The sequence below is a fragment of the Emys orbicularis genome, chromosome 5, assembly GCF_028017835.1.
Source record: "Emys orbicularis isolate rEmyOrb1 chromosome 5, rEmyOrb1.hap1, whole genome shotgun sequence".
Classification (NCBI taxonomy): Eukaryota; Metazoa; Chordata; order Testudines; family Emydidae; genus Emys; species Emys orbicularis.
The window spans coordinates 92,680,901-92,691,077 of record NC_088687.1 but is presented as its reverse complement, the minus strand read 5'-3'; positions in this window follow the sequence as shown (position 1 = coordinate 92,691,077).

Below are 10,177 nucleotides of genomic sequence, written 5' to 3'. Positions count from 1 at the left end.
AAGAAATCTCCATGGGATTGGTGGGGAGTGATGGTACAGAGAACAACTCTCCTCAGGCCCCACTCTGAACCCATCTATGACCATCCAGATGTGAATAGATTATACATGTGTAGGTGTGACAGATTTTGATTTTGTGGGTTTTTTTAAATATAATTTTGAAGGATAATATAAATTTTTATTTTTAAGCAATCTTTTCTATTTTAATCAATTTAAATTTTCACAGTTGTGGGATATTATGGGTCATGGTCAGACAATAAATATTTATTGACTGTAGACACTGAGATTCAAAAAGTTAAAGCTTGATAACCGTTAAAATACCAATTGTCAACATCACATCAGAATATACAAAGTAAATATCCTTAAATCAAACTCTAATAAGTTCTCAAGCAGCATTTTTTTTACTTTGTTTTTCTGTACATTTCTGTTATTGATGGAAACTTTTTTTTTTATTAATTTGTGTGTGTGGTAAAATCTATGTTTACTAATAAAAATCGAATTTTTCCAAGTTTACATATGTGCCTCTGTGAAGTTGGAAGGAGAGAAGGAGATGATGCCACTCAAGCTTAGCCCCTTGCCCGCTCACAAACTTTGGCTCATTCTTCTAGGCTTGTTGTTTTCCTTGCTCTCTACAGGTAAAGCTCCATTATTTGGCTCCTTATCAGTTGCTGATATCTGAGCAGCTTTTTATTATGTCTATGTAGGTTATAACTTAAATATCCCAAAACATTTTGTTCTTTTCTGAAATATTAGTGTAATTTTCCTACAATACTAGAAATTTTGTGGAGAAAATGTGATAATAGAATAGAAATGAAATACTAAAGATATTTTCATTGATTCATTGTTGGTCAGTATTTAAAGGTAGAAAGTCTATTTAAATGTGTTTAGAATATACAGCAACAACAGTCAAAATTGTCATTTACCTTCCCATTTACTTCAATTTTAGTCGTGAGCTTTTAGACCCCACTTGAGAAATCATGAATCAGACTAATTTTTAGTCACAGCAGAAAGATGAAATGTCATTTATTCTTAAATCCTCACTTACAGTTCAGCTGCATATGAAAAGCTAATAGAAATTGCTAGCATAGCTGGAAGACTTCATGACAAAATGACTAAATTCAAAGAAGGGAAGAAAAATACAAAAATTGATATTTCAAGTGGTACAGCTAACCATTAGAGTGAAATTGTAGTTCTTAGTACAAAATCTGAATACAAGGATTTGGTAATGGGAATCAATGCAAGGGTTTTAAGGATGGATTCTTTCCCTCATCTTAGTGGCTGGGCACTGGGTACTTGCAAAAGCTAGATTATAGTAGTGGCTGCAGCCCCCTGAGACGTCACGTTCATAGGTTCCAAGGCCATAAGGGACCATTGTAATCATCTAGTTTGACCTCCTCTATAACACCAGGCCATAGAACTTCCACAAAATAATTCTTAGAACATATCTTTTAGAAAAACATTCAATCTTAATTTAAAAATTGTCAAAAATTTTCATTGTTCCAATTATTAATTACTTTCACCATTAAAATTTATACCTTATTTCCGGTCTGAATTTGTCGAGCTTCAACTTCCACCCATTGGATCATATTATACCTTTCTCTGCTAGACTGAAGAGCCCATTATTAAATGTTTTTTCCCCATGTAGATACTTACAGACTGAAATCAAGTCATCACTTAACCTACTGTTTGTTAAACTAAACAGATTGAGCTCTTTGAATCGCTCACTATAAGGCATGTTTTCTTATCCTGCAATCATTCTCATGGCTCTTCTATGGACCCTCTCCAATTTATCAATGAAGATTCTATGAGCATTGCATGGTAGACACTACTACACACCTGCCACTCCTAAATCTTCAAAATTCCTCTTCTGTGTTCATGTAGAGATGACATGAAATGGTGCTCAAGCAGGGCCGGCCCACAATATTTTGGCACCTGAGGCAGGGAGCTCAAATGACTCCCCCATGTCCCCTCGCTTGGGCCAAAACTTTGAAAGGGCTCAATTCTGCCTTCTTCCTGTTCTACTCCTCTCATGGTACTGCTCGGCTACCTACCCCAATAAAGGAGAACTTACAACTTAAAATGCCTTGTTCAAAAATTTTAAGTAACACTTAACTTTCAAACGCCTGAACAGCAAATGTAACTTTTCTTGTTTGCGTAGTAAACACTGGCATTTTTATCTGTTTGAATAATCAAAGTGGTGCTTTCCATACCCTCTTGGTTGCAAAGATTTGAACTGCTTCCTGCTGAAGGTCCACAGTCTGGGCCAGCTCATGCTCTATTGAGATGGTTGCAAGGCCGACCAGCCTCTCCTGTGTCATTGTGGAGCGTAGATGTGTTTTTATTTACTTCAGCTTGGAGAAGCTGCATTCTCCACTGGCAACTGTTACAGGAAGTGTTAGAAGTATGTGCAGAGCAACAAAAACATTTGGAAATAGGGTGGTCATCTAATTTGTGCACATATATTCCAGAACAGCCTTTGGAGTTGATCCTGCTGAAATGTATCTTGAAAGGGCTTTCAGTTCATCACCTAAATCACTCGCATCAATATTGCGCATGTCATCATGTGTCAACACTGTCTCTAGTGCCCTGCATTGCTGGTGTAGGTCTTCTTCAGGTATAGTGAGGAGTTTTGGAATATCATACAACATCTCAAACATACTGCTGCATTCCTTGAGCAGCATGAAACGTTCTTCAACTGACTGTATTGCACAATCTAGCACCTAGTTAAAGAATTCAACTTTGAATTGTTTGGGGTCTCTTATGGGATTATCCAGTGCCTCGTAATCAAAATGTCTTCTTCTTCGGTGACTCTTGTATTCTTGAATGGGTGGGAAAATAGCTTCAGTGTGAAGTTCCTCTGCCAACTTCTGTGCACTCTTCAGAATGTTTTGAAATCCCTCATCTGACCGGTAAGACTGTAGGTATGACTTTGCTTTGTCCATTTGTTCCATTGCTCCAGATATATCAAGGTCAACACGTTGGAGTCTCTTGCTTACAACATTTATTTCAAACAGTATGTCATGCCACAACACTAAGCCACACAGTAATTTGAAGTTATGTATGATTCTGGTGATTCCATTTCCCTCTGCCACTCTTTTCCCACAAACAGTTCCTGTCATAGCATTATCCTCCATAATGGCAACTATGGCATCATCTATCTTCCCAATTTGGTGTTTGATAGGTTTTATCGCCTCCACTCGACTTTACCATTGTGTGGCACTCAGTGGTTTCAGTGTCAGAGAGGATGTTCCCAGATGTTGCTTCAAAATTTGCCATCGATGAGTTGATGCAGAGAAAAATACATAGATGCTTTGAATTACATTAAAAAATTCAGCAGCCTCACTAGAAGCCGATGCTGCATCACTGACCAGCAAGTTCAATGAATGAGAACTGCATGAGACAAAAAAAGCTCGAGGGTTTAACTCTCGGATCGTGTCTGCACTCCTCTGTTCTTTCCTCTCATGTTGGCACCATTATCGTAGCCCTGACCTCTCATGAAGGCTAGCATGTGAGATCTCTACTGAAATCTTAAAACTTACCAATATGCATAATCATTGCAAGATGTGCATATGAGTAATATTTGAGGAATAATGTAACTATATTGAAAACTATGCCTTATGATACTGAAGTACAACTTGGTTATCACGGAATCATATGTTTCGCTGATGGCCCATTCAAGTGGGAGGGAGTTGTCACCCCTTCCTGATCAGCCAGTGATGTAAGGCAAGCTTCAATTGTCTGTCCTTGATCCATCCCAGAACTGTCAAGGGAAAACCATGACAACTACAAACAATCAAATCCACTTGGAGGAAAAAAGGAATGTTAGACAGAGGATCATCCTGTCTCTGAATAAAGACAAAAGACTGATTCAATATATCAGTGTGGAGAAAGACACTCTGTATCCCTTCACTAAGGAGCCAGCTTGTTGAGTACAGGGGTGTTTCGAGAATGGCTAACCAGGATCCAGTCTATTATCTCTGCCACAGACTGTACTTTTGGGGTAAAAACCTACTTTATTACAGAGGTTCTCAACCTTTTTCTTTCTGAGCCGTTCTCTCTCTCCGCCCCCCCCCCCCAACATGCTATAAAAACTCCAGGACCGACTTGTTCCATAACACAGTTTTTCTCCATATAAAAACCAGGGTCAGCGTTAAGGGGTAGCAAGCAGGGCAATTGGCCAGGGCTCTATGCCCCAGGGGGCTCCGCAAAGCTAAGTTGCTCAGGCTTCAGCACCGGGTGGCGGGGTTCGGGCTTCAGCTTTCTATTCTGGGCCCCAGTGAGTCTAACGCCGGCCCTGCTTGGCAGACCCCGTGAAACCTGCTCAAGGCCCCCCAGGGAGCCCCAGACCCCTGGTTGAGAACTGCTGCTTTATTAGATAGGAAAGGTAACTAACTAGAAGTATACATTCTAGTTCTTGTTTTATTATTTTGTTTTGTATTGCAACCATTTGTTTCCATCACACTCATGTTTCCAATGGGACTTCTGTTCTTTCTTAAATAAACCTTCTTTGATTTTATTGTAAGTGCTCATAAGTGCAGTGTGTTATACAGGAATGATGATTTAATACAAAACTCGTAAACTGAGGGTACGATGCTCCTATGGGAGCAGAGGATCTGGGATTTCTGTGAGTAGCCAGTACCAGGGGCTGGAAACCACAGGGGAATGCTTCAAACAGACAAAGGGACTGGGGCGCACCTCTTGTTAACCTGCAAGGCAAAGACATGGCTGGAAGAGCCTGCAGGAGGGTGACTGAGTGGCTTTAAGGCTGGTGGTGTCAGGGAGCTAACCTCCAGTCACCATAGGCAAGAATCCCTACAACTAGAGGCAGTGGGTAACAAGCTGACTCATAGTCCTGAGTATCCTGAAAACCAGCACACCCAACTCCTCCATCCAGTCACGGCTTCAACACCTTCTTGCAGCTTCCCCCTTCCTCCCCCCGCCCAGTGTCCACATCTTTGTGGCACTCCCTCCCCAGTTCCAGCTTCCCCCACCTCTGGCTGCAGCTTTCACACCTTCGCTAGAGTGACCAGATGTCCCAATTTTATAGGGACAGTCCCAATATTTGGGTTTTTTTCTTATATAGGTGCCTATTACCTCCCACCCCCGTCCCGATTTTTCACACTTGCCATCTGGTCACCCTAACCTTCACACATCTGCTCATACAAATCCGTCCACACCGTTGATACCGCTGTACAGCTTCACATCTTGCTCAGCAGCCCCCAGCGTCACCCTTTTCATCCAGCTTCCCCAACAGCATCTTCACAGCCCCGCTGCATGTCGGACACCCCCTTGCCTGAAATTACACACCTTCCCCCCAACCCTGCCTGTGGGTGCACGCGGCCTGCACTTCCCCCAGCTCCCTCACCTTCATGAAGCTCCCACTCTGACTTCTGCATACAGGTGGCTCCCCCCCCCCCCCCAGCTCAGCTCACCCCTCCCCCTTCCCACCCAGGCTCGCTCACTCCTCCCCTTTCCAACCCCCAGCTCAGCTCAGCTCTCCCACCCCAACCCTTCCTCCTCCAGCTGGGCTCCCCCCCCCCACCCCCAGTCCGCCTGCAGTGTCGGCGGCTGCCCTCTCCGAGTCAGGCTCTGCTTTCACCTGCATGGCACACACGGGGGTGGGTGGGGGTGGCACTCGCTGTCCCCACCGATGCAGCTGGTTCCACTCGCGGCCCCGGGGAAGGGTGTGTCAGGGCTGGGCCCTGCGGAGGGGTGGGGTCGCGTGGCACTGTCCCTGCCGCAGGGCAGATCCCCCCTTGGCTGGCGCTGTAGCACCTCGGTGTGAAGCGGCCGCGAGCCCGAGCAGTTATTTGGCTGCTTAGAACGGTCTCCGCTTAGGCACCGCGGAGTGGGCGGGACTATGAGAACGGTTATTTGCGTATTCAAATCAGTGTCCTCAGCGGCCGTTAGAACCTGGCCGGGCTACAATGTGGACGAGCGCTCTCCCCGAGGTTTAACGGCCGCTGCGCGAGCTCCTGCCGTCGGGTTCTAGAGGGAGACGCTCGCCTGCCTCTCGGCTCTCGGGCAAATCCATCTGTCGTGAAACCGCGGGAGCTGAGCGCCCGTTGCATCCAGCGCTTCCCCAAGCTTTCAGGGCCCTCAGAAGTGCGTGTGTTTGCGGTGGATGTGGAAATACATAGCGAGAGTCAATGTGTAAATAATGTGACCCCTTACACCAGATGCACCGAAAACTGGAACTTTCTCTGTGCTGCGCCGTTCCGACCTCAGTGGCTACAATCCCTGGGTTATGTCAGAAGGAGGCGATTAAAGGTCCAATTTAGCTGGTTCCCTCGGTCACCAGCGCTAAATAGCAACACACAAGGACGTGGGGATGGGTGTGCGACCGTGGCGCTCAGTAAAAACAGCTGCACGTGGTAGATTGCCTGATTATTAAGGTTGATGGTGGCACCAGTCCTTTAGAACGTTTTTCTGTATCATATTAATGAACCTGTCTGACATGGGTATTTGGAATCTCCAGTATATTTCTTCATAAACCAAAGGGTGGTTAATAATATTTAGCAAGTTTTCCTGTAACTTTATGTATTTTATATCACTAGGACTGATTGTAAATGGTGGATTCACAGGACATTCAGGTAATATGTCCTTACAGCTTAGAATCCATACCCTCTGAGTCTCAGCTGACCTGATCCAAGAGATTCACCACTCTCTTCAAGAAACAATATATGTAATAGGCTAAGCATGGCAGCTATTCAATTTCAGACAGATTTTGGCCCATTTTAATGGGTTTTCAGCAATTTTTATTCCCTCTGTACCTAAAGATGGAATTAATATGGCCTACAATATTTGTGTCTGAAATATTTATCAAATATATACAAAGGCTGAAACTAGACCACTCCTCTTTTGCTGAATTGCCATTTAAAGACATCACAGCCAGTTAAAAGACAAATAGCTAAAGAGGAAACAAGAGAGTGAAAATAACATGGTATTTTATTTTATGCTGTTTGATACAAATAGCTTATTGGATACATTCACAACAACTTGGTCTAGCAATGTATTCCAAATATTTGTTTTACTACTTTTGTAAAAAAAAACATATCTGTTCTGATACCATGCTGGCTTTTGATAAATAGTGATTTGAACTGATTAGTTCATATAACAAATCTCTAATGAGATCATCCCATATCAGGAAGTAATTCAAAATTCCAGCTAAGAAGAGCATGGATTTTCCATTTGGGGAGATTGAGGAGAGCTCTGCTGGTGGAAATCACTCTGAGTGTATCTCTTTGCTAGTAAATTAGGTTTTGTTACAGTATGACTTTGAGGAGTCATGGTAACTAATAGAATGTTAAGCACTTTGGTCTTGACTAAACTGGGAACTTCCATCCTCTTAGATTATGACCCTGAGGAGTTGTGATAACTCCCTTACTGTCTTGTGCCAGCTATACATACCACTACTCAAAATGCAGGAGGGGAAGAAGGCTCCGCAAAGCTTCTACATCTCTGCTACCCCTCATGCAGGCCAGTGGGTAGTGTAGCAGTGCTGGTACACTAGCAGATGTATGCTGCACCACATATAGACACAGGATAGTTTACTTCCTCCTGGAAGCAATGGGGAGGCCAGAAGCCAGTTAGCAAAATCAATCTCCTTCCTGGGTTGCTCAGCAACATGCTGGCCTTTGCTCAGATTGGATCATTACCTCATGATCTATTGTAGCCCACAGAGTTAACACAAACTAGTACTCAGTGTAGACAGGGACTGTTATGTTAATTATTGTGTCAGCAGGTAGTGGGTAACTCAAGGAAGAACTCTAACAATGACCAGTAGACACAATATTAAACACAACAATACCTGTCAACACTGAGTGATGTTATGTTTACTATTATGTTAATTACCATAACCCCTCAAAATCTTGTTCTGACACAACTTAATTTGTTAATGAAAACAAACCCTGAGACACATGTGGATTCAGGCTATGAAGACTGAGGCCAGCTCTGCTCTTGTGGGAAGTATTTGTTATCTCCACATAGGAGAGAGATTCCACATCAATGTGCATAAGTGTTTTCCTAAACCAGGGCCATAATGCATTTGTGTTATGCTAGCTAATACAATTAAGTTATGATTATATTTTAATTTAAATAAAGTAGAGCTATTTCTCTTCTAAAACAGTACAAATTGTTTCATTTTGCCAATCTAAATTAAATAACAAGGTTGAGAAAACACTCTTTGAAAAGGGCACCACTTCCTTTGTTCATCCTTCCTAAAAAAATGAATGAAATGATTACTTGGAACGTTTTCTTAGCTGAAGTATTTGCATTCTTTCCAACTGCATACTATTCTAATGGCTCTTCAGGTACTGTTTTGTAATAATGCAGTTGTATATACAATGGCATTGCAACGAAAATCATATTGGAAGAGTGAGATTTCATGCACCATTTTAGAAAAATCACCATATGGGGAAAGTTTGGCTTGCTTTTATGTATATATATGTGTGTGTGTGTGTGTGCGCATGTGTGTATAGGGTCTGATTTTCCTCTTTCACATGTTTTACAAAGATGCAAGTCTCTTGACTTAAATGGAGTTACTCTTACTTTATCTAGGCACAAGAGCATACTCAGTGCTCTAGTGTACAGAGATAAGCCTATCTGACTCTGAATCTGCATAGATATTTTATATATACACACACACACAAACAATATAATACGCAGTGTTAGTTTAACAACTTAAAAATGCCTACTCTCAAAATGCATTATGTAAAAATAGAAAATTCTTCAATAAAACATTTGCATTTAAAACAACTCTCTACTGAGTGCCTTTATTTACAACAAAAAATAAATGTGTATAGCAATACTGGTAGGGATAATGTTTTTTGCATGCAAGGATCTTACACTAATTTTTTTGTTTACATTTTTATTACACACAATGCTATACATCATGACACTATAAATCAATGGAATAATTTTAAGATGCTTTTAATATACTCAAGAAATTAAAGAAACATTGGCAATTTTAACAAAATCTGATTTAGGAACATTTACATTCTAGTGATTTTTTAAGAATTGTACAAGTGGCAAGGAATAATTTTTGTGAGCAAAACACTATGTCCGTGTATTCTGCATTCCCACAGCATTAGTTCTGGTAAGGAATAAAAATCCTGAAAAAAAAAAAAAATCATTAGTTGTTAATACAGTTATATGATGTGATTCTACATATCTAAAATACAATAAAGGGAATAAAAAGATACTCAAATACTGAATCATAGTACTGGTAAAGGAAATCTTTCATGTACCTCTCTGAAGTTTTTCAATTAGCTAACACGTTTGAGATCCAATCCTGAAGTCCTTACTTGGTTTCAATGTGAGTTGTGTCTTTGTAAGGACCTCTGGATTTAGGCAAAGGTCTGTTCTCTTCTCAGTATACACATGCAACTTTCCTTGATGCTAATGGGATTTGTAGTGAAGTTCTACTCAGAAAAATAATTATAAAAATGACATTGTGGGGTTTCCTGTTCATTCTTCTTTAATGATTTCTGGATGAAATTTTCACAGATTACAGTTCTAAAAGTCCCGTCCCCTCCCGAACAGTCACTGGCACTAGCTCTACAAACTTGACTTTCAGGTTCCAGGTTAAGTTGGATTCAGTCTGGTTCATATATTGTCACTGGTAAGTAGTAACTTCCCAAACTGTCCGTAGATTTTGGGTTCCTCAAATTTTTAACTGAGACACCTATGGCCTGATTCTTAGGTTATCGTACACTTGGAGCAGGGGATGTGATTCCCAGGTCAAGTTGACATACTCAGCACTAGCTCTCATCAGCTAGTGTGCTAAAAATAGTAGTGTAGCTGTGGTAGCATGGGCTACTCACCCTGAGTATGTACCCATCATGTCCAGGTGGGTGCAGCCAGCCTGTGCCAGTCACTGCCCATGCTACCACAGCTACCCTATTTTTAGTGTGCTAGCCTGATGATAGCTAGCACCAAGTATGTCTGCTTGAGCTAGGAATCACACCCGGAGCGCCAAGTATAAACATACCCTTAGAGATACTAAGCATCTGAAGCTCCCATTGACTTCAATTTGAGATGTGGATGCTCAGCAATTCTGAAAATCAGGCCATAGGGATCTCAAACTGGTTACCCTAAAGTGGTGGCACCCAAATTAGTGGACATTTTTTGAAGATGTGGACCTTGGTTTATTTGTATAAAGGAAGCAGGATTTGGATGT